The sequence below is a fragment of the Cyanistes caeruleus genome, chromosome Z (genome assembly GCF_971803275.1).
Source record: "Cyanistes caeruleus chromosome Z, bCyaCae1.hap1.1, whole genome shotgun sequence".
Lineage (NCBI taxonomy): Eukaryota > Metazoa > Chordata > Aves > Passeriformes > Paridae > Cyanistes > Cyanistes caeruleus.
Window position 1 is genome coordinate 23590888 of NC_141732.1, and position 24113 is coordinate 23615000.

The window sequence follows — 24113 nt, forward strand, 5'->3', positions numbered from 1 at the left end:
TACATGATGGCTCTGCACAACTCACATTGTAATTATACTATATAATTCTCTTACATATCATGTAATAGGATTTATGTATCCTAAATCAGGTTACCTAATGACACCTGGTATTTTGTGTATTTACTGAACAATCTAACAGCACTCATAATAGCATATACAAGAAATAATTTGTGTTTCACCCCAGAGGAAATAATGTAAAGTGTATTGCTTCTCTGTTCTTTTCCCCTGGTAGGAGCTTATCTTAGTAATTAATTGTATGCTGAAAATAATTCTGAAAAAAATTGGGTAACTGTAGGTTACTTTGCACTGCCCTTGGATAATGCCCTCACTCTGTACTGCTGTGCTTAAGCAGGATTAACAGAGGAGACACAGTAGCCCCAACACTTTATCCTCATTAGCAGAAAAATACAACTGGGATACCCTTACAAACACTAATTCTGTTACTTTGTGAAGCCCAGGGGGCATGGCATGGAATACAGTGTCTTGCAGGGCTGTCATAGTTTGTTGAAAACCTTGAAGGCAGTGTGAAATTTCATATTTTTTTCTGTTATCAACATTTCTTCTTTTACTCCAATAAGGATTCTATTAAGACAACCATTTTACTGTCCTTTAAAAACCTAATGAAATTATTAAAAAAAAAAAATCACTAAAATGTCAAGCTGACTTTAATTTTCTTTATTGTCCAAGAACTTAAATTAGTCAACATAATGTGCTGCTTTAATATGTTGACTCATTTGCTTTTATATTTGCTTCAGTGCTCATTATTAACAAAAAACCCCAAAACATTTATTATTTTTTTCCCCTATTGTTTCATAGTCAGTAATGGAAAGTCTAACTCTATATTGCAAATTAAAGCTGTTTTGATATATGCATACAATATGTGAAACAGCTCTCAACATTCAAAAAAATATATATTTAAAAATGAAATTTTGAGGGCAGAATGATTAGTGGAAGAGTGTCTTCTGCTCTTGCATGGTTGTCACCATTAATGAACTGATGGGCTTGAGAAGACCCTTCTAGCCTGCTGTGTCATGCTGGAATGGGAGGCTGGCTGTCACTGAGAGTTTCTGGAGTCAGGAGCAGATTCATTCTCTCATACGGTGCTCTGCGGCCATGGCACTGTACCCTGGAGAAAGTCTGAGCTTGTAAACACCACAAGGAAGAGGGCTGAGAGCTGTTTCCTGGGAATAAGCAGGCTGAGCAGTGGGAAGAACTCCAGTTATAAGAAGAAAAGACTGTTAATGTGTGTGAAGATTGGTAAAGAGACTGATGAAAAGCTTGGTAGTGGAGAGAGGCTGGTGCAGATGACAGCCAAGAGAGGCTGATTGCCCAAGGCAAGGATGAATTCCTATTCTCTGTGCCCAGGCCAGGGGGGTCACCACAGGCAGGCTGTGATTGCCTGTCTCACTGCCTACAGCCTCCTGAGCACCTGGGACAAGTAATAATCTCGTTCCAGCCCTAATCTGCAGAGCCTACAGAAGTGAATCAGAAGCTGGGTGAGGTGGAAGTCTCTGCTGGGGTGCGTGCGTGGCACTGCCCCAGGACGCCTCAATAAATGCGTGTGACTCATGGAACAGCTGTGCAGGGGGCTGAGCAGAAAACACTGAGCACTTCATTGATTCAGATATTTTATTGTGCTTGGGAACTATTCTACCTGTCACTGCATGGCAGCATCCTGCTGTGCCATGGAGCCCTTTCAGATTTCAGCCTGGCTGGCCTCTGCCACGTGGCTTGCTGCATTTGCTGTTTAGAATTCAAACTCTGTAATTGCTGTAGCTGTCTAACCTCTCACACTGTTCCTCTCTACTGTTCCAGGTTGCTTATTATTTACATGTCTTCCACAGCTAGGCTGTGGGGTTTCTGTGATAGGTAAGTGTTTTGACTGCTTTTTTCTGGTAACCCCAAATGGCTGAACTCTTTCAGATCATGGGAAGAGTGGAAAAAATGTGGCTTATTACTTTACATCAAATAAGAACTTTATGGTGTCTTTTCTGAAAATGCTACCACATCTCCAGGCTTTGAGCTGGGAACCTGAACTCTGTGACTTTGTCAGGTGTCTGACATTTGCATAACTGTAAAAATCTGTCCAGATTTGTCTTTTAAAGTGCCACAAATGGGTATTTTAAGAGAGAATTGACAATTGCCTGTGTTCACTGAAGGTTTTTTCTAGCTCTGAGTATTTTCCACAAAGTTAGTTTACTTTTATCAGTGACTGCATGTGACGAAGGTGATTTTCTTTAAAATGATACTAAAGTGAAAAGAAGTTGGAAATTTAACCATGACCCCTTTCCTACTGTATGGAGTGGTATTATGTTCAGCATCCAGGCTCAGAAAGAGCAAAAGAAGGGGAATAAAATATAAGAACAAAGTTAGAGAGAAGTAGGTTAGGGTAAAATAATCTAGTGAGATGTCATCTGGGATGGGAAGGGTAGAAACCTCCTGCTCTAAGTTAGAGGATACTTAGAGCAATTGGGAAGAAAACTGAGCTGGGTATGTTTGGGGAGAATGTCCTCAACTTTGATGGGAAAACAGGCTTGGGCTGTTTGTCTGAATTATGAGTTTTCAAATGGATGAAAATCTAGTCCTTGTAAATGGAATCTCAGCAACAATATAGAGATATCCTGGCAACAGTATGGTGAAATGGAGGGTTGGTTACTGCTTGTGGTCACTTGTAAAGGGCTCTGAGACACAGATCTAATGTATGGTGCTGAAAGCTGAGGCTGGTAAATCACCAAATAGCCAGTACATGGCAAGGCATTAACATATGTTTGATTCTAGAGCTAGCTCTGTTTTGAGTTAGCTAATATGAACTGTCTTGAACAGTGCTGTGTAGCAGGGTTAACTATGTTTTGTTATGCTCAGTGGGCCATGATGCTTTTTCTAAAGGTGGTTCACACCCCAGTTGTCCTTTATTAACATTAAGCTTCACTGGAGTGCTCTCCCAAGTATGATTTAACCCCTTGGCTTTTGGAGGGACATGATGTTTTACGCAAGCAAGATCAAATTTCTCCCTTGTAGCAGGTTTCTTTCACGGGAAAAGGGTCTGAGATGAGTTCTGTCTATATTGATAGATATCTAAAGATCTACGGGTATGCTTAATAGGTCTGCAGATGGATATCAGATCCACTGATCTATCCATTCATTATCACATGTGATTTACTTCCAAAATCTGGGATTCAAGCATTCTGATACTTGGAAACCTTTTTTTTCCTAATCTTAGAAACCTGTATACAGCATTTGCTCTTCCTGAGTTTGGCAATGAATTTATTACCAAAACAAACCAAGGAGACTGACTTCAGGTATGCATTCAGAAATACTGCACTGTTGATGTCACTTCATTGACTTTGGTCTTTAATTTGTGTGAGGTTTTTGCCCTGTTTGAAGCCTTGATTTTGAAAGAAAGTCACTTTATGATAGATTCCATGATCTAATGTGGTTTTGTATGTTGGCATGCAAACCTTTTGAAATAAAAGACAGGAAGAAGACAATAAATTTGGAGTTATTTTTCCATGTTGATATTTGAAATTATTTACTTCAAATTACTGTTTTGTATAACAAAGAGTTTATGTTTGGTTTTTTTTATTTTTTTCCCTTAATTTTTAAAAATATATTTATCAGCATTGTAAGCCTTTCAGTTTTATTTTTTTTCTTGACACATAGCAAAATATTTTGCTTCACGGGATGAATCAGTATGTTCATGGGGTTAGAAAACTCTTCCCTGGTAGACAATGTATCACTGAACAGTTGAAACACGGGAAATTAAATAGCCAGTTACAATTGTTTTTCAGCAGATAGGAAGACTGGCGGAGAAGCAAGAAGTAGAGTGTACATGCAAAGCTGGCATCCAACATTAACTGAGAGGACCTTCTGGCCTCCTTTTTTGGATGATACATACTTATGAGCTAAATATCTGCAACTACTTCTTTACCATTTATTGCCATACAATTATTTGAAGAACTCTGTCACAGCTGCCTGCATGTCTGTATGTTGTCTAGGGGCCAAGTTTAAGGAGGAAAAAGGCTCTGAAAATTTTGGTGTTAAAAGAGGTAAGAGCATCTTGAGAGCATTTCAAGTGGAGGACTTTGCTGACCTGAGCATGGCTCTGTACAAGGCACTGTATGTCACCATGCCTTTTGAAGAAATTACTTGGCCCCAGCGACCATGCAGCCTTTTACCAGAAAGAGGTTTTAAACCAATAAAATAATTTGTCAAAGCCAGCCTATCAATGCCCAGTTTTCTAGTCCTAATTTCTGTTCTTGAGAGGTATGGAAAACTGTAGACTTGCATTCCCTGGTCACTGTCATATCTTTCAATGAAAATTTTAGTGGTGTATTTAAAAGGCTCTAGCTCATTTGCATTACAAAAAAGCCTTGTAATCTTATTATGCTGATAGATACAGCTACTTGTGCTTAATTGATGGAATTAAGCAATTATACTATTTTTTGTTAGAAGAGCCTAGGCTGAAAAACCAATGTGCTGCAGCATGCTATCTCATATTTTTGATACACTGAAGACCCTAGTTCAGTTAACAAGGCACTCACTAGAAAAAAACCCTTTATTTCATGCATATAAATTTAAAAACAAGCCCAGAAAAACAAAGAATGTATTAACATCCATGCACTGACATTTAATTCCATTTATGTCAAATCAGCTGAGAATGGATTTGTATGAATTTAAGGAATTAATATCTGTAGCCTGTTACTTGGATTGGAAATCATTCATCGTTTTGTGAGCAAAGATCAAATATACAACCATCATGCAATTAAAAGGCTAGTTATTATGGCAAAGGTACTTACTGTGCTATACAATCTATATGTAATTGGATTTTGCTCTACTACTCTTAAGATGAGGATGTGATATATGTGTTCTGGGATGTGGCCTAGAATTTCTCACCTGTGATTATACTGCATTTCTCTACTGAAATTGGATTTTTTTTCTGGCAGAGAATGACTGGATTCAAGAAGGCAGCTTGAGTATCAACATTCCGGGCAGTTCAGATCTTCTTCATCATGTCTGTGAACATCAATAAATCTTCACCCTGTCCTATACAGCCTGGGATAATAATTGACATCTCATTACCTTTTTTTTCATATTAAGAGCTGAGTGAAATTTACCCTTATGCACTGTAGGAAAAGGATGGGTGAATCGCTTTTTCTGCACTTGGTTGTGTCCTTGGACAAATGCTTAGTGTGCTCTTTTTTGCAATTTTTCCCTTGCAGCTGTTAAAAAAAAAATAATTCTGCTCTCTAAAAGGAAGCTTTTACTTGAGATTTGGCTGTTTTGAATTATAAATGCCAGTGAATAACCAGATATAGAGAGCAACTGGCTCACAATTCAAATACAGTATGTGAACCAGTATAAACAATTAACCTGTTAATCATATTTAACGTTTCTGAACTGCAATTTCTAACAATTGTTCATTTCCCTCTTATGAAATTCTTGCTTCTTGCCCTTTGAAATGGCTTCCCCACAATACTTTTTATGTTACATTGTCAAAGAATAATAAAGCCCGAACCAGACAATTTCATAAACGTTTAAGTTTCAGGAAGATGAAGATATGTTTAGCTACTTTCTTTCATTATATGTCATTCTCAGCAACGCCAAATATAAGAATTTATATTTTTTTTATATTAAGATTTAAAAAACCCCACAAAATTTAAAAATAGTTTATTCTGTACCACTAGTACGATATTAAGAGTATCTAAGTGTTTAATAATAGAAATAAAATGTGTTATTGAATCTTAATTGTTAAACTTGAAACTTAAGATACTTCTTGGTCTAAATGAGAGATTTGGGAAAAGAGGCAGAGTTTGAAAGAAATATAGTTTGAAAAAATTTATGACAACTAAAAAGGAATAATGCATATACTTTGAATTTCTTTTGCAGAAATTATGTTTTTTGAGGTGATAAAAGAAGGACCAACCTTCTCCTTCTTTAACCAGGCTGAGAATGCCACAGACTTCTGTGTGGGTGCACTGAAGAACCATGGTAGGAGAAGCATGGTAAAACAAATATAGCCATCAAATCAGTCTTGATGGAAAACATGATTAGTTAGTTTTTCAAAAAAATGTTGTGTCAGGGAAGGTTTAGGTTGGATATTAGAATAATGCTGTTCGCCCAGAGGGTGTTTGGGCACTGGAACAGGCTCCCCAGGGAAGTGGTCACAGCACCAAGCCTGACAGAGCTCAAGAAGTATTTGGACAGTGCTCTCAGGCACGTGGTGTGACTCTTGGGGCTGGTGCTGTGCAGGGCCAGAACATGGGTCCTTTCCAAGTCAGGTTATTCTGTGATTCTCTATGATTCTGTGAAAAGTGATCTTTTCCCTTAGTGGTGAAAACAAAAAGGGTGGGAACTCAACTGAAATGAACTGCAATAAAAACAAAACAAAACAAGCTTATTTTTTTCCCAATACCAGAAACAAAACAAAAAGAAAACAAATGAAAAAAGCCACTGTTGATATTGTTAGACATAAGCAAAAAGAATTGTATTGTTTTCCCAGTATTGTATTTCCTGGGAAACAAAGCATTTCACTTTCATTTACGGCATTTCAACTAGTCAAGTGTATGTAAATCTCTCTATGGTTGGTTTTAGAACAATGGATTTTGTTTTCCTCCTTAGGACCTTTAAGGACATGAAATTATCAAGTGATTTTTAAACAAAATTTTCTTAACACTTTCTTTTTTCTTAACACTAATTTGCATGTGTGGACCATTGGACCATTTCCTCAGGTGCTTAACATGCTCTTAAAAATTTACTGAAAAAGCAAATTTGTTCACTTTTTCATTTATCACTATATGTATGCTATCACTTCCCCCATTCTAATAATAGATTATGTTTTGAAAACATTTTATGAGGAAATAGGTAACTGAAACACTTCTTGCACTGTAATTTCTTATATATATATATATATATATATATATGTTAGAAATTTGTGCTCTGAGCAATAGGCACATTTACTGAGGAAATCCTCCTCCCTGTAGCTGTAGTAAAGAAATGATGTACAGAGAGCAAGAGAGAAAATCCTGGCTGTGATCAGTGTCTCCAAGCCATATGGCAGGCTCTGGTCCCAATCCCTCATGGATGCCCTCTTTGACTTCAGCAGGGCTGCAGGGTGATGCAGCCCACACTCTCTGCAGGTCATTTATTAGCTAGCTTTGTGCCCTTGAAATATCAGCCCTATCAGCCTGCATTCCCACTCTTGCTTTTGCATAAGAGGATGAACTGCATAATTTTGTTGCTGTCCTGAAGGCAGCCTACATTAAGCTTGCAGCTTGTGTAGTGTTAATGTTCTGAAGTAAATAAATTCTCTGCTGTTTTGTGGTTTGATAACACAAGGATAATTACATTGAGAGAGAATTCACACCTGAATTGTGTAAGTTAGTACTGAACAGTAAATCTCTTTACAGCATGTTTATCCTTTTCTTTCCCTTTTCTTTCAGTAGAAATTTAATTTGAAAACAGATGACTTCTGTTCTTTGCAAATAAAATACTGAGGAGTCAATAATTTTCTAAGTAATTTTCCCTTTGTGCACCCAGGTCTGACAAAAGGCAGTTTCTCTCTTATCATTCCTAAAGAACAAATAAGCCCAGAGAAAAACAAACAAACCCATTTTGTCCAGGTTAAAGGTATAAAACCAGGTTAACCTCTCATTGTAGCTCATTATTTTTACATCAGCATGTGTTCTTTCATCTCTCTCTCTCTTTCTCCTAAGGACAAATCCATGTCACGCTTTGATATATTTCCTCTGTTTCTGCAATTTTGAGATAGTTCAGGCTAAGATGAAAACACACTGCTGTTGTTGGGGCAGGTAGGCATTTTGACTGTCCTGTCTCTGACACCTTTCCTTAGTTTCAAACTGCCTTTGGAAAAGCTTCCCTGATTAGCTGCAGCTCTAAGAAACACACTTAAATCTCTTCATCAGCCTGAAGCTTACTCCTTGGTAACCTTTGCCTGTCTTTAGCAAGTGGGCTGGCTTGTCTGCTGAGACTTGTTTAAAGCAGTCACGTGCATTTCTTCCACTTTCACTTGTGAGGCAGTTTCAGCAGTTCTCCCTTGTGTAGGCTTGACTGCAGCTAGACACATCTTTGTTGCTGTTAAACTAGAAAATTTCTTTATCCTGGAAAACACACAGGCACACTTTTGCCAGTACAGGATCAAAGTGGAAGAATGCTGTCAGCTGATGATTCATAAATCCAGCTGGCTCAGCTGGTGTTCATAAAGAGGCACAAAAGCATAAAAGAAGCTCATGCTATCCCAGGTGATATCCCAGAGACAGGTAGAGAGCAAAATGATTTTAGACCCCTGATGTTTCTGCAGGCACAGAAAATATCATATTCTGGTTTTGTAACATCTATGTTGACTTGATAATTGTGTCATACAGAAGTCGTCTAACTCTTCAGATATAGGAAAATACATCAACATCCAGATACTTATTTACTTGTTCATGTTTCTGAAATACTTAACAATATTGTGGTGTCTATAAGTAGATGTATTTTAAACTCTCACCTGTTTACCTAGCCATGCCTTCAGTGAACTTACATCTGGACAAACTTCTTTGTTCCATTTGATGAAATCATTCATTTCATCCTGGGTAAAGTACTGTTGGGATATTCTTGCTTTAAAGGAAGACAGAATATACCCGGTTTCCTTGAGGTATGGTAAAATGTTAATTTTGCATTGAAAGCTTCATCAAACAGGAGATTTGGTTGTTTGCTTTATTGGATTTCTTTTTTAGTTAGAAAACTATGGTTTTGTTAAGAGATATAGAAGTGGACATTTGCAAAATTCTTACCTAATTCACAAAGTAAAAATAATGACAATTTGCATGCCACGTAACCGAAAAATGTGTATATAATTACTTCTTTTAAAAGCTGACATGGTAATTCCTGATTAGTATGGAATCTTGTGGAATTAGTTTTGGTTATTAATCAAGTTAAGTTTTGCTCTCTCAATCATGATCTTGAACTAAGCTTGGAACTGTCTGACTGACCAGCATATGCTGGCTAAAATCCTTCCTCAGGAGCAGAAAGGTTAAGAGGACAGATGAAGCAAAGGCAAATGGTATCTTCTTACTACTCCTTGGAGATCTCACTACTAAAGATCTCCCACACCTACTATGTAATGAAATATCTGCTAATGTCCATATAGCCTCTGTGGCATTTAGCACTCTTGATTTTATGTTGTCTGGTTTTGAAACCTTATAAAGTGCAATGTTCTGTAACCTTTCAAAAACATTCATAGGTGTGATGTCAATGTTTCCCAAGTACTCAGCTGTCGTTATTGTAAGCCAGACTTTTGTTTACAAAAGCCCAGGCTTGCAATTCACTGCCTTGCGGGGGTGAAAAAAAAAGGGAGAAAGAAGTAATATTTTGCTTCTTAACACTTTCTCTATTTTCTCTTTAAAGTTCCATTCAGCTTTGAAAAGTGAAATGACCTTTTTAATGTACATTTATTTAAAATTCTTTGATGCATTCCAAACCTTTGCTGTTATTTATCTTCACATTTTAACCTGTGCTATCTTTTTTTGTTTTTTCCATTGGCCATCGTAGTTACACACAAAAAAAATCCCTTCTATTCTTGATTTTTGCTTAATCCAAATTAAAGATAATCTGTATTATTAAAGACTAGCCTCCTAGTAAAATACAATGATGGTACAATTTATATGTTGGCAGCTTGCCCATAATTATACTTTTTAAATGTTTTTGCTATTCCTTTGTTATGATGCTGTTTTCATAGATATTTTCATAGATATTTTTATTCTATAGTGCTGTAGTTACTCTATTCTTGTCCACTTACCCATTTGGAGAATTGAAGAAAGGGTTTTGTTTTAAAAAAATGTTTTTGTTTCTATATCTTTGGGAGTTGTTAATCCTGTTTCTCTCCACTGCAGGTTTTGATGGAATCTGATGGCATACTGAATAGTGAAGGCAGCTGAGGAGCAGCCACAGTTGCGTCACCTTCTCCACTCTGCCATTTGGAAAAACAGAGGCTGTTAAGAAGCAGCAGTAATGTGGTATGCCTAAACAGGAAAGAAATTGCTCTTTCAGTGAAAATGTTTTTGTCTATTGTGTGAGCACTCTGAATCTGCTGATTTCTGACAGTGTCAGAAAATTTGTGGGGGTAAAGAGCTTTGTCAGTCATAAGGACGGCTCTTTGGTGGTGGTGGTACGAAATCATGGATGTGCTGTTACTTCACTGCATTCACAGCATGGTAAAAAAGTTTGAAAAAAGTATGGACAGCAGCTGTTGATGTGTTAAAAACTTCTAGCACTGTGTGCTCATAAACTGATTCTTTTAATTAAAATAATGCTTAAATTACAATAAAATTCTACTCTTTCATTACCAGTTTTTTGATACAGACAAAATGTTTAGCCACAACAGTTTCTTTTCACCACTAAATGTTACCTTCTTTTGGTATGATAAAACACCATTTTTTGCTCCAGTTTTCTTCTTTATTCTCTAGCCTTCTGATTTTTTCCCCTGCTTTTCCATATATAATCTTCTTGCTCCTTTCTTTTTCACAGAAAGGATGGTGAATTTTAACCAGATGCACAGAGCAATATTCAGTAGATATGCCTGATTTTATTTCATTTGAGGTATGTTGATGGACTGTGTTTCAAAAGGTTGATAGCCTTACAAAACAACAGGGAGATGGGCTTTTTTTGTTATGGTAAGCATCACTGAATTCCAGTGTGATGCTCAAATCTGATAAGCATATGAAAGCCAAATATGTTTCAGTTTTGTATGTAACTAAACAAAAAAGGAAAACTAAGTCTGTAGGGATGAATCCTAAATTTACAGGGTCGGTCAAATTTATTCTGCTGGAAAACACTTTTTAGTTTTCCTTCCCTGGAGGTTAAAAAAATCAGCTTACTGGCATGAGTGGTTTTACTTCACTGCTTTGAGATCAACTGTTTTAGGGAAACAGAATATTTACTTGAGTGAGTGCCAGATTCCTTTGACAATTGACTTAGACTCTCATAATCTCTGTTTAAATTAAAGTATGATGGATCTAATCCATTGCCTTTTCCATACATGAATGTATTTGTTATTTAATTTATGATGCTTATTGAAATACAGAAGTTAATGACAAAGTTGCTGTCATGGAAAATGGGAAAATGCAGCAAAAAATAGGATTTTTTTTCCTTTTGGTTGGCTTTGCCTTTTTTATTTTTTTGTTTGTTGAAAAGAAAGGCTATTGGAAGTAGAAACACTAAGTGTCTGAATAAACACCAGATTAACATTTAAACAATGTTTAGCAGTCAGCTGTGTTTGTAGCAAGGCTTACTTCAATTAGTTTTAAATTTGACAGGAATTCTAATAAGTGGTAAAATAGGCACATGAAAGTTTCTGGAGGAATTGATTAGGATAAATTCAAAACCATTGTAATTATTTACTTTTGCTATTTGGATTAATTTAATACTAAGTATGAAACTCCCTCTCCTGCTCCTTTCACCAGAACCTTTAAGAACAGGAGCATGCATGAGAGCAGATATACTCAGAATATTCCTGGTTCTTGCTAGGATTTTAATGCCAAAAATTAGCTGCAATAGAATTCCATCCTTTGCTGCATAAGCAAAAAGTCTTTAAAGCTTCTGGCAAGAAACCCTTTCAGACACTGCAGGAAATGAGTTCAAATGGCTTGCCTATTTTCTTTCAACTGCTGAAAATAAGATGCAACATCAATTGTTTTGGTTGTCTTCACAGTTAAGAAAAAACGTTTCATTTGTAATAAAATTTCCTTTCTTACATAAAGAGCATGACAGCACCATTCTTACGGATTATAAACACTGAATTATGAGTATTTGAGCTTTTTGTTTTCTTTTACATTACACACCTAACAGGTTTTTTTTAGTATGGAGGCAGATACTGTTCAAGCATGTCCTTTATCTCTAGATACACATAAAAATTGATAAAACTGGGACTTAGAGAAAAAGATAGGGTTATGGACATAGTTTTCTTGGAAACTGCAAGAAGAATTGATCAGGTCACATTGTTGAAGAGAATTTTTTAGGAAATACAAGAATTTCTATTTTAGAACAGTGAAAATATCCTTGAAATATATAATTACATGAGGAAAACTGCATTAGCATGGTGTTTCTCCATTGATTTTTTGCTTGGTAGGTTTGCAGAGGAGGGAAGTCTGGTTTTACTTCTACAGCCCTTCTACTAGAATTTTGCTGAGTCTCTAACCCATTGTCATCCGTATTAAGTACTGTTTTTCTTTCCTAAATTCTGATTTTCTAAGTACAATTTATGGGAATTTAGGTGTTCAGGGAATTAATCTGTACGTATTTAAAACTCTGTTGATCTTTGTGATTTTTTTTTTGGTTAAGTACTATGCAAATCACAGAAGTTTAAAGAAGATGCATGCAGCTGTTTTGTGAGACAGTCAAATTATTTGAGAGGCATACATTATTCCTTCTCTTTTGTATGACAACATCGAAGGGGCTTTATCAGCAATTCAGATAGCTGTACTTGTAACAGCTACAGACATTTTGTCATCTTTAAATGCTCAACTGATTCCCCACCTCAGTATTTACAAAAGAAGGAAAAGTTACTGGTAGTGCTATATGAAAAAGGATGTTTTTCTTCTCTGTCTATAATTCGTGGAACATAATAATGAACATTTCACATTTTATGCAGTAATTTATTTTTGTTTATTTGCTACACAGAATGCCTCTTTTGGGCTCAGGTCATGCTTAGCTTTCCTGCTTGCAAACAAGAATCTTAGTAGCTCCCAAATCACAGAGTTGGTAATGTTGGAAGGGACTATGTTGGGTCATCTGGTCTAAGCTGCCACATTTGGCTGTCCCTTGTTGACAGATTGCATAGAGGGCTGCACTTTTAATTCCAGCTGCAGCACCTGGTATTGATTTATTTCTGGCCATTTTCCTGATATGGTCTCATTCTTAGAACATAGCTGACTCTTTCTAGTTTTACTGGTTATTACTTTATGCATTAGTCCTTCTCTAGAAGGCAGTTTTTCATTTTCTGCTGTTGCATTTTCCGCATTGGGAACTTGATGTGGAGAAATAGAACTGTGTTGTATGGCCTACCTTCCAAAATAAACCCTCTCTTAGTGCACTCATTTGGTGAACCTCAAATGAGAGGTGTAGATGAAAGAGAAATATCAAATGCCCAGTTTTGCTTTGGGTTCAGATATGAAAGTCCTTGATTATTCCCGAGTCTTGTAGGTACTGCCTTCAAGTTTGCAAACACACCCTTGAAGTTGATTGCCCTTCATGCCTGAATTTCTCTGGAAACCTCTTTAAGTTCCCTTTCTGTGCTTAACATGTGCCACTAAGGTGATAAGTAATTTTAACACAGAGACTTTTTTTTTTTTCAACAATTGTGTCCTTTCCTGCATTCAGTGACATATCTGCTGATTTCAGTTATAAAAGTAAGGTATGCTGCATTCACTCTACCTTACAAGGCATAGTGAGCACAACCAGGAGAAAGCTAAATTTGATTCTACCCCATTTGTACTTCACCAAAAATTTAGTCCTGTTTGCCAGTTTCTATCAATTATCTGCCTGGAAACTGGACACATTATGAGGCACCATGGATAAGAACCACGATGGCTATTTATCACCTGAAAAGGTTAAAGTGTCCTAAAAGCAAAGCAGTAGCTGGTATTGGCTATTCTAAACTGCAAAACCAGGAAAACAGTCTGGAAATCCAAAAACCTGTCCAAGAGGTTAGAAAAAAATCATTATCTATTGGATGTCCCAATGTAATGTAAATTAACAACATCTATTGGATGCCTTTAAATAGGGGTGTCCTAAACACTCTTATACTTCTACAGTAAAAAATATGACCGATTTTTGATTCAGAATAGTGCTTTTCTGTCTGAAACATTTCCTAGTTCATGCAATTTTCCTTCTCTCCAGCAGGCTGAGACCGCTGCATAACCTCTCTTCTGAGGTTCTGGACACTTGGTATGGGTGCCTGTCTGACTCCAAACTCTGTGACTCAGATCACCTTGAAATGAGACGATTTTATTTATTTGTCCTCCCCTGGGTCAGCTTCTGGGGTCAGTTTGATTTGTCTTTCCCTTTGAGATGCTTTGGCCGCTTTTGCATGCTATTTATTGTTCCTGGTACCATATATATGCATAAAAGTATTTTATTATGAGTGTATCTGCTCTCATACTATTGATAAAATGTTTTTAATGGTAGTAATTTTGTAGTAAACTGTATAGTTATAGGTGTGATGGCTGATGCTATTATTGAGTGCTGCTGTTATTTATTTTTGCTGTGCTATTGAGTACCTATAATAATTTGTAATAACTTGACATATATATATATATTCACTTTATTTATCATAGGTATATTGACTAATGGTGGTTCCCTTAGTATTTGTGGTAATTTCTAATGATGTAGAGAAACACAGGAGCTAAAGCCTTGGTCTCATATAACCCAAAGGACCCTGGTCATGATCACTGTCGCACAGCAGGCTGAGTGACCCATTAGGTCATGAGAGCAGGCAGCCTGCTTCATGTGGTCCCTGTGCTATGAAGAACGCAGTTTATCAGGTTGATTTAACACAGTTATTAGCTAATTAAAAGTACCTATTCACCTATGATACCTACCTACGACATCGCTTATCCATTGTTTTTTAGTCTTCAATATCTGACTCTCAACTTTTCTGTACTAAGCATAAGGCTTTTTTTTCCCCTAAAAAATCAAGATCCTAGAGTTGATAAGAATTTATAAACTTGTATGGCTCAGTGCATATATATTATTTTTGCTTATATACATTTATAAAAATGTTCACAGCAAGGTTTCCATTTATTAAAAAATAAGATTCAATTTCTTATCTAATCTTAAATATAATCTGAATTTAAAAATAAACCACCTATAGAAAAATAAATTGAGTGAAATTTAGGAAAATAGACTCTTTGGCCACCAGTATATGAAATCCAAATTTCTGCATAAAACTTTTTGAATCAAAACATCCTCTTTCTATCCCAAAATACTTGCTACTTAATGAGCAGGCAGACTGATAAGGAAGCAAACCAGACACGTTTTTAAGACGTGATCTTTATATCACAGCAAATTTCTGAGGCTACCTTGTGATGCACACCCGTTGATATATGTGTACTCCTCTGTGGCTAATCAGGTTATGAAGTGAAAGGCATCTACTCCTGTTCTGGCCTACATAGTCAATATTTCTGCATGTGAAGTTGATAATGCATAAAGACTTTTTGTTATCATTTATTATCTCTTGAAAAATGAGTAGCTGAAATGTGGAAATTTGGGCAAATTTCCCAGGTAGTTAGAAGATGGCCAAATATATGGAACTATTAAGACAAATTAAAGGAATTGCAAAAACATTTTAAGAGGCATGGAATAAAACTCCTTGCCTGTTTCTGTGGATAGGTTTGTGATAATATATCCACAGCAGGCTTAAGACTCTCATAATTTCTAACTGATTTAGTACCTAAAAAATGTTGCCAACAGATTTGTAGATCTCCTTGATAAGGCCTTACTCTTTCTATTATACCAGAGAGTCAGAAACTGAACTTTGGGGCAAAATCAATGACAATTACCTCCTGTAGAGTTCACTGTCTGTCTTCCTTCGAAGATTCTATGTCTCTTGTCTCCCACTGAATCTCAACACCCTAAGTCACTGATGGTGATGAAACGTTTTCATGTCTAAATGGATGTCTAAATATTGCTCTGAAAATGTTGATCTACTAAAGCAATTGCTTGTAATACAGATTACAACATGTGACATGTGACATAACAAAATCTGGTAAAATTTTTGCATGCGGGTTAAAGCAGTGACAGGAAGGCCAACAGAAAATAGGAGGCTGAGATTCTCTGTGCAAGCATAATAAAAGAGACAAGGGTCTTGCAGACATGACTTAGTGGTCATCTGAAATGGTTTTGCTCTGCAAAATTGTGGTTTAGTCAAATGCACCCAAGATACAATGCACTAAAAGGTATAATGAAATAACTATGGAAAGGTTAAGATTTCTGTATGTCTTACTATGCAAGCCTCCATTATATGCAGGAAGTTTATATTACATAAAGACAGCATAAATTGTTGTAAAGTTTTCTTAATATTTTCATTCATCTTTGGATGAACACTGTCATAATTTTCAACTTTTTATATGCCTTTCTGTCATGTATTTGTAATTTATTGACACTCATGAAATCAGAGCAGCTCTTGCATCCAGTTGCTGATGCAGATTTAAGCTTTCAGTGTAACTGATGCAAATAAAATGTTGCTTATGGTCTAAAGATAGTTCATCATCAGTAATCAAAAAGCTCAATATTATGCATTTTCTCAGTACTTGTGTCAGAAGCAATGCAGAGCAATTTGCTCTGAGATTTATAGCCTGTGAAATTAAACATTTGTAAATCACTGGTATGTAGTTGCTCATATTTGGGAAAAGAAGAATTTAATTCTACAAAATTACTTTAACTTTCTACTGCATTTCTTGTAATGACCTCTAAAGGCCAGGTATTGATGAACTGTGTTAATGCAATAATTCTTTTGCTTTCTTGGCATGTTTCATGTTTTGTCAGGACAATTTGATTTTCTTTGAGAAGATGAAATGTGCTATGAATATATTTCGTTTATTTTCTCTTTAACATTTCACCCACTAGTTCACATTTATGACTGTTTCTTGCAGTATATATCAGCAAAAGATGACTTTCAAGTGTGAAGTTTTTCTCAGGAAACATTTATAATACTCTAGGACACCATAATAGATATATTAAAGTGATAAGAAAACAAGTATTTTGCTAATTTTGCTTCATTGTTTACTGTATTTGCTAGCTTGTAAACATAGCTCCAGAAGGATAAAAAAACATTGTTGTGATTGGAAATGTATTTAAAAACTATCAGGCTGCTATAGAACTGCAGAAACTTGATAGTTTGACATGTCTGACCTAGTAAGAAAGCAAGGAGGAAGTCCTTATTCAGACTGTTTAACACTTCCTTTTTTCATTTGCTCTAATTAAAAATGCAAGCAGTTGATGAAAAAAGATTTTCTCCATTTGAAATTAAAAAGTCTGTTGAAATGAAACAGAAAAATAAAACTGTGAAGGCTAATAATTTCAGGAAATTATGCAAAAAAGTATGTAGCAGCTAAATTATATAGATTACATATAAATATATGTATCTATCTCTACATTTTATTTACCTGAGAAAGGTAATTCTACTACCTTCAAAATGAACAATTTCTTTTTTTTTTTTTTCTGCAAATACTTTTTCTCCCCTCATCCTTGCTTTTAGATTTGAGTTTAAGGTTTATTTTAAAACCTTAAATAGAATATCATTGTCTTGGTAAGAACATATGTATTTTGACATTTTTTTGCTGACAAACCAGCAAAAACATTCAAAACAAAGAAAAAAAAACAGGCTGGTCCTTCATTGGATCAGATTGTGGAAGAATGTGATGCAAACTAAAGAATCTGAGAGGTGGGAGTATATTATAACTTAAGGGAGAGGAAAGACATTTGAATCAGAATGTGGAAAGGTATTTCTTGCTTTATGTGAGACTGATGTGTTTGTGCAACAAGCTATGTAATTTAAAGAAAAAAACAACTAACAAGTGCAGGATGTATATTTTAGAGCCCGTGATTTTAAATGTAAATAATCTCATTCTTGATGTATTTTCCTAAATTGCTCAGATTTACTTTTCAACTCTGGACTCTATCAGCTCTGTGGATTTAGGTGTTTTGTGGGCAGCTACTTTGGTGGTGTGGTAGTTTGGCATTTAGGAAAAAAAGTGGAAAACACCCATGGAAGTGATTTCTCTGAGGCTGCTGGGAGTTTCTTCTCTTACTGGGAATCGGCCCAATAGCTGGCCAGATCTGAGAACAGACAGCATTTTGCACCACTGAAGAGTACGATCACCTTTGTGAATACCACCTTTTAAAAACCCAAAGCCCAGGAAGTTTTTTCTCTTTCTTTGTGTCCTTGAAAGGTTGGAGTGCTGGTGTGGCTGGCCCTGCTGCCCCGCGGCCTGTGCAGCCTGGGCAGGGGCTGGGCCGGGCTCCAGCAGCTCCCAGCTGGGGGATGGAGACTGAGGGGGTTCCTCCAGCCCTAGGCCAGGTCGGGCTCTGCTGCAGCTCCTCCCAGGAAATCCTCCGGGTCCCATTCCAGTGGTGTGGCTGAAACCCTTCCCAGGAGGGGCCCCAGCCCTAGGCTGGACTGGGCCATGGCTGCTTATACCTTCTCACCCCCGCCATGGGCCGCAGTGACGGCTCCAAGCCAAAAACTGTCCACTGCCTTCCAGGGGCTGCCCAGCTGAAAACCGACACCATGAATACCTGGCCATGGTTTGGGCCAGATTTAACCTTTTCACTACACAGATGAGACCTGCAGAGTTAATCCCCTCTCCAGAGAGAGGAAAGTGGGAGTGATTGACTCGTAAGAGACAGCATGAAACATCAAGGTCAGTAGGAGAAAGAGTCAAGCCTCAGATGGAAGGAGAATGAGGAGATGTTTTAATAAGCTGAAATATTCTTTTGTTAGAGCCATGGAGATGGACAAATAATGTTCTGAAAAACTCCTTTAATTCATGAAAGAGTATTGGGGAATGAGTATTCAAGCTGTAAATCTGAGCAAAGGTATCCATTGATGAAGCTAAGTGGATGGTGATCCCATGAGAAGCTTGAACAGAGAGAGAGTGAGCTGATGAAGACCCCTTGCCCCCAGAGAGAAAAGAAAACCTCTGTTCCCAGATATGATCACAGAAACAGATGAAGAGAACCTTTGCCTTTGAATAACATCCTTAAAATAATACCCCTTGAGTTCGTTGCCCATGAGCACACCTCTGAGTGGTGTGAAAATGGGAGGAAAGCATGATGGCAGAGTTTTTTCCTGGGTGGCTGCCAGGCATGGAAATGAAAAGCCACAAGAAAACTGTTTCTAGATGAGAACTCTCCATAGAATGACAAGAGAAAACTCCTCTCTCTACAAAGACTGATTAAAAAGACTATTGTATAGTTGGTACTGCTTTAACATCCCAGGTTTTGTCTCTACGATGAGAAAGGAAAAAAGTTGGGTGGGGGGAGAAAAGGTTTCTGGAGGTTTTATTCTGGTTTCTTATTCTTGTAGTCCTGTTAATAAACTTTCTTTATTCCTTTTAAGTCTGTTTAGCCTTTTTCCTAATCCGTATCTCACAGCAAGAAATGAGTAAGTACCTTGCTGATTTTAGCTAGTGCTAAAACCCACCACAGGTGGGCTTGCTGAACAAAGCTTTATTTGAAAACAGATGAAACATCATGAAAAGAGGCGTGTGAAGATATCAGCTGGATGTTTAGAACCCTCTTTGGAGCTTCAGATCAGGTGCCTGCTTTAGACATCCTTGTAATGGCCTGTTGTTGGAGAGGAGAAGAAAAGCTCTTTCCGTCAGAACAATGTTAGTGAAAAATGTTGACCAAATTGTTGTGCTGACCCACAAGGATCTATGGAGTATGGTCACAGTGCTACAAGAGTAAAACAATCAGTTTTATATTCTGAAAACAACTAGGGCTTGCTATAGGCAAGATATATGTACCAGGATAGTCTTTAGGTCCATGTTAAATAAAAGACTTGAGTAGCAAATATGGAGAATGGAGAAAAGATGCTGTCATTTAAGATTAAGTTGATAGAGATCAGGTTTTTAGATAAATGTAAACACTGTAAGAATGATGTTTGTTCTAAAGATAGGCATGTTACTATGGTGACAACTGCATGATTCAAAATTGTAGTTGTCCTCTTTCTTGAATAATCCCTGCAGTGAGTAAGCAGGATGCATGCATTTGCCATCATTTCCAAAATCAGTCTCTGTAGGACATGAGATATACTAATCGAGATTAAGGAATTTCCTGATGATGAATAGGTAATTTTAAAATCTTTGTTTTGCATTGATTTTTATTTTTGTTTTTTTAAATTTGTTAGTTTTGTAGAATTTAAAATACAATACTTTTTTTTCATGATGAAGAATTCAACCATTCCGCTACCTGGACGTTTTTAAGCCATATTGGCTTTTAATACATATTGGCCTGCTATGTCTGGTGCTGCTAGGATTTGTTAAACAATTTACTAGACTGGAAAAATTTGCTTCAGGAAAAGGGAAAAATGTCCATACATGGGTGTTCAAATGCCCATATACAATAAGTCTTATCAGTAATTTAAATATAGCATTTCAATGTTTATAAAGAAACTGGTAGAAAACTGTCTTTTAACTTTTTTGTTCTTGTTGTACCTTTTTTTAAATTTCCTTGCAATAATGTTATCTCTGTGTGTAGAATTTTTATAAGCTGACATTAAGATTAATAGTTATTTATGAGACTGTAGTTACTTCATTTAAAACACTGCACTACCTTCTTAGGAAGCCAAATACATCCTGTTGCTTTGTGCCAAAGCCTTCTTAATACTGTGATAATGCAGTCAATTTGCCTTCAGCTTTGAGCTGTATAGGATAAGAAATTATTAGAATAATCCAGTAGGTAGTCCAGGGTATAAAAATATCCCAGAATATGTGGCAGCAGTTGATAACATTCTGTTCAGTTTTCTACTTTAAAACACACATAAAGTTTGAGGTGAGGAGCCTCACAACTGTCTGCATTTCCCTGAGGAGATGGTGTGTGGAAAAGCATGCAATAATATTTATTTTCCAAAGTTTCTATACTGAGTCATGGAAATAACAAGATTATCCTGACAAGTGAAGACGTCATGATAAAAACCAATACTGGACTGTTGTAACCTTTAAGGAGCAACAATCCAGTTCCTCCAAATGTAACTGAGAAGCACGTCAGACTCACACTTTCCTGTTACTTTGAAAAGTGTTAAACTTGTTTCCAAATATTGATCGCCAGCTTCAGTCCACTTAAAGAGCCTTCAGTAATTTGTGTTTCCTGAGGCCTAGGCTGCCTACTGTAGATCATATATTTACAGGTCAGTGTTTATGTTGCATCATAACATTTGTATGTTGTTTCTTTAGTTATCTGAACTGATGAAAATGGGCACTGGTATGATGAAATGAATTTTAAAAATCCAAGAAATATCAAGTCATACATTTTGTTTTTCTCCTGTCACATCTTTATGTGTACAGAGTAGGAAATCCGACAGTCAATCCCATATAGCTGACATCAGACCTCTACACCAGAATTTGCTGAAATATTTTGATGAAATACATGCTTATGCAATTTTTAAATTCTTTTTAATCATTTATCACGTCTTTTGTGTTTTGTATGTTCTCATTTTCGATGCCTAAAAAGCTGTATTGTTATATGGTTGCTTGCCATGAAGCATGTTATTATCAAATAAAATTGCTATTCTCTTTTTGTTCATTTGCACAATTTAAATTGTGTGGCTATGGGAAACAGAACATGATGGTATTATTGAGAATGTTTCTTTAATTTTGGTGAGGATTACCTGAGACTCTTGACCTGACACAGGAAGATAAAGCTAGTGACAAGTTTCAGAACTTTTGATATGAGGATTTTTTAGTTAAAATGGAAAAAAAAGTCCTGTTCAAGGTTGAATTAACTAAGTGTAGTTTTTCTGTCAAGGGATTCCCTAAACAAAGGCATGACCTCAATAAATACTGTCTTTTATATTAAAATCAGAGAAAAGAAGAGAAACATATTCAAATTTGCTTGACATAATACCAAGGTACCATTGTGTTTCAGTATGTTTGTTTTAGTGACTTTATGAAGTAAACAGACGCTATTGTGTACGATTAATATATGCTCTGTTCAGAGGACTTCATTTTTTTTCATTAGTGGAAGCCACAATAATTACATTGCCTTTCATCCATCTTTTTTAGCTAACGTTGCCAAATCATCCTGTTCCCTGGGTATTGAAAATACAAGTCTATAATACGGGAAATATTTCCCCTGATTCCTAATGTAACACAGTTAAGATAATGTGGTATGCCAGTGTAAAGTTTATCATATTACACTGTATGGCTGTAAACCCTTTTGAAGTACTTGAATTAAAAATATATGTATTTTCCAGGGAGCCAGCCAAGAGGAAGTAAATTAAAAGGTCAAAAAGAATTAGTGCTGCTTGTGAACAGCTATTGATACAAATCCAAGATGCACAGAAGTAGTTGACATTCTGCTGCCAGTCAGAATGTTGTAAGCCTTGTAGGAGCACAGGACATGTCATTGCACCTGACTCTTCAGAGGCTCACAAGTGTTAGAAAATGTAACATAATGGTCCACTGAAAGTTTAAAAACATAATACACTTCTTAGATAGAGTTTGCTAGTGCACTCTGTGTGGAGGACTGAGCACTTCAAGTAGATCTGATGTGAAGATATGCTGTAAAGCAAAAAAAGAGAAAGGTGTCATTTCAGGTCAATTGATGGAACGTGGAACAAGAGCTAAGAGAAAACCAAGTGGATAGAAGTGTAGTTTTATTGCTGGCCTGCAGGTTCTGAATTACAGAGCTGAAAATTTTTGCTGCTGCAGATATGATGAGCAGAAATATATCATATTAGTTAAATTAATTAAATTAATTAAAACATTTTACACTTTTTTGAAAGAGTATGGAGAACCAATTAATTTCTCTGAGTAATCTCAAATACTGGCCACTGGCATGGATGTCCTAAGAGGCTGTGGGGTCTCTATCCTTGGAGTTGCTTAAAAGGTATCTGTACATGGTTCTGGGCAACCTGCTCCAGGTGATCCTGCATGGGCAGGCAAAGTTGGACTACATGACCTCCAGAGGCTCTTTCCAGCCTCAACCATTCTGTGATTTCAAGAATTAAATAAAATTTACTATAAAGACATGAGGCAAAATTGCTGAAAATATGGATTATGGGGTTTTTTTAATGGTTCAAATAGACTTACAGTCCGTGTAACTTTCATGTCAGCTTTTTCTGTGTGGATATCTGACCCACAGAAAAATTTAAGAATTTTTGGTGTGATTTTTATTTTTTTTTTATTTTTTTTTTAAGTGGTTTTCCTCAGGGGGCACTGCATTTTCCTGACACACGTGGTTCCAGCTGACTGAAGAACCTGAAGGCATACCTGAAGGGGATGCAGTCTGTGGAGGTCTGATGTTGGAGCAGACGAAACAAGTACAAAAGAAAGAGCAGCAGGAAAGTGTGAGCAACAAGTGGAGGAGAGAACACACTGTGCCTTGACCCCAACCTACATTGCCTCAGCATAACCTGCAGAGGTAGTAGGAGATGTGGAGACTGGGAATGGAGGAGGAAGCTGTCTGGAGTGAAGCTGAGACTGAGAAAGGTGGAGGAAAGATTTAGGCATTTAATTGCTTCTCTTCTTTTGTTTCACAATCCTCAATTCAGTAATTAATGTTTTATACTAAGTTTAATTCCCAGTGTTGAGTCTGTTTGCCTGTGATGGTAAGATCCATGAAATTTTTTGCTCTTGCTATTCCTATTTTTGTCCTTTCCTACTTGTGGGGAGTGAGTGAGTAAGAGGCTGTGTAGGCAGTGTGGGTGCCTGGCTGCTAGGTCTGAGCAACCTACCACAATGTGATCAGTTGGCACTGAATTTGCAGCCTTTTTTTTTTTTTTATTTTGGTCATATGTTGCTAGTGGCTCAGTTTTTATGCAGATGCAAAATTAAACTGTTCAACAGAAATTATTAAAAAATAAGGAAAAGACAATGAAATATTGAGAAATCCCAGGATACTGTGTGAGAATAAATTTTCTGGGAATTTTTTAAGATCAGTATGCTGTGTTATGCTGATTTATAAAGGCAGAATCCCCTTATGCTTATTGATCAGTTCTTTGAGAGCTATAAAAGACAATGTTTGGGTCAGGAAGTCCAAAAACTTCAAAGGAATGTGCTTGTGCTGTTCTAGTAACTTAATCCATCCACTTTTTAAAAGCAGCAAGGTGGGGGTCTGTGCTCCCATTCAGTTTTCATCTACTTTAACTTTCTTCTACTGTCCAAGAAAACAGTGGAGGTAATTTTTACAATAGCAGCACCAGATAAAGAAAATAAAATTAGAATACTCTAGACCACACTTAACCAAAGATGGAAAGTATAAATTCCCAGGCAAATGCCTCCCCCTCTCTCCCCTCACCCCATTTTCTAATGTTTTTATAGAGATTTTTTTATTTCTCTGTTCTAATGAAAGTTCTAGTGCCTGGGCACTAGAAAAATAATGTGCAGTGGTTTTCT

The 24113-nt window shown here is 36.6% G+C and overlaps 1 long non-coding RNA gene across 1 annotated transcript; it reads left to right on the forward strand.

The window, feature by feature from the left end:
* Positions 1-9779: 9779 nt before the first annotated feature.
* LOC111941333 (uncharacterized) lies at positions 9780-14738 on the forward strand. Its single transcript, XR_002869964.2, has 3 exons — positions 9780-10013; positions 10525-10596; positions 13897-14738. It is a non-coding gene; the product is annotated as an uncharacterized LOC111941333 (long non-coding RNA).
* The last annotated feature ends 9375 nt before the right edge of the window (positions 14739-24113 follow it).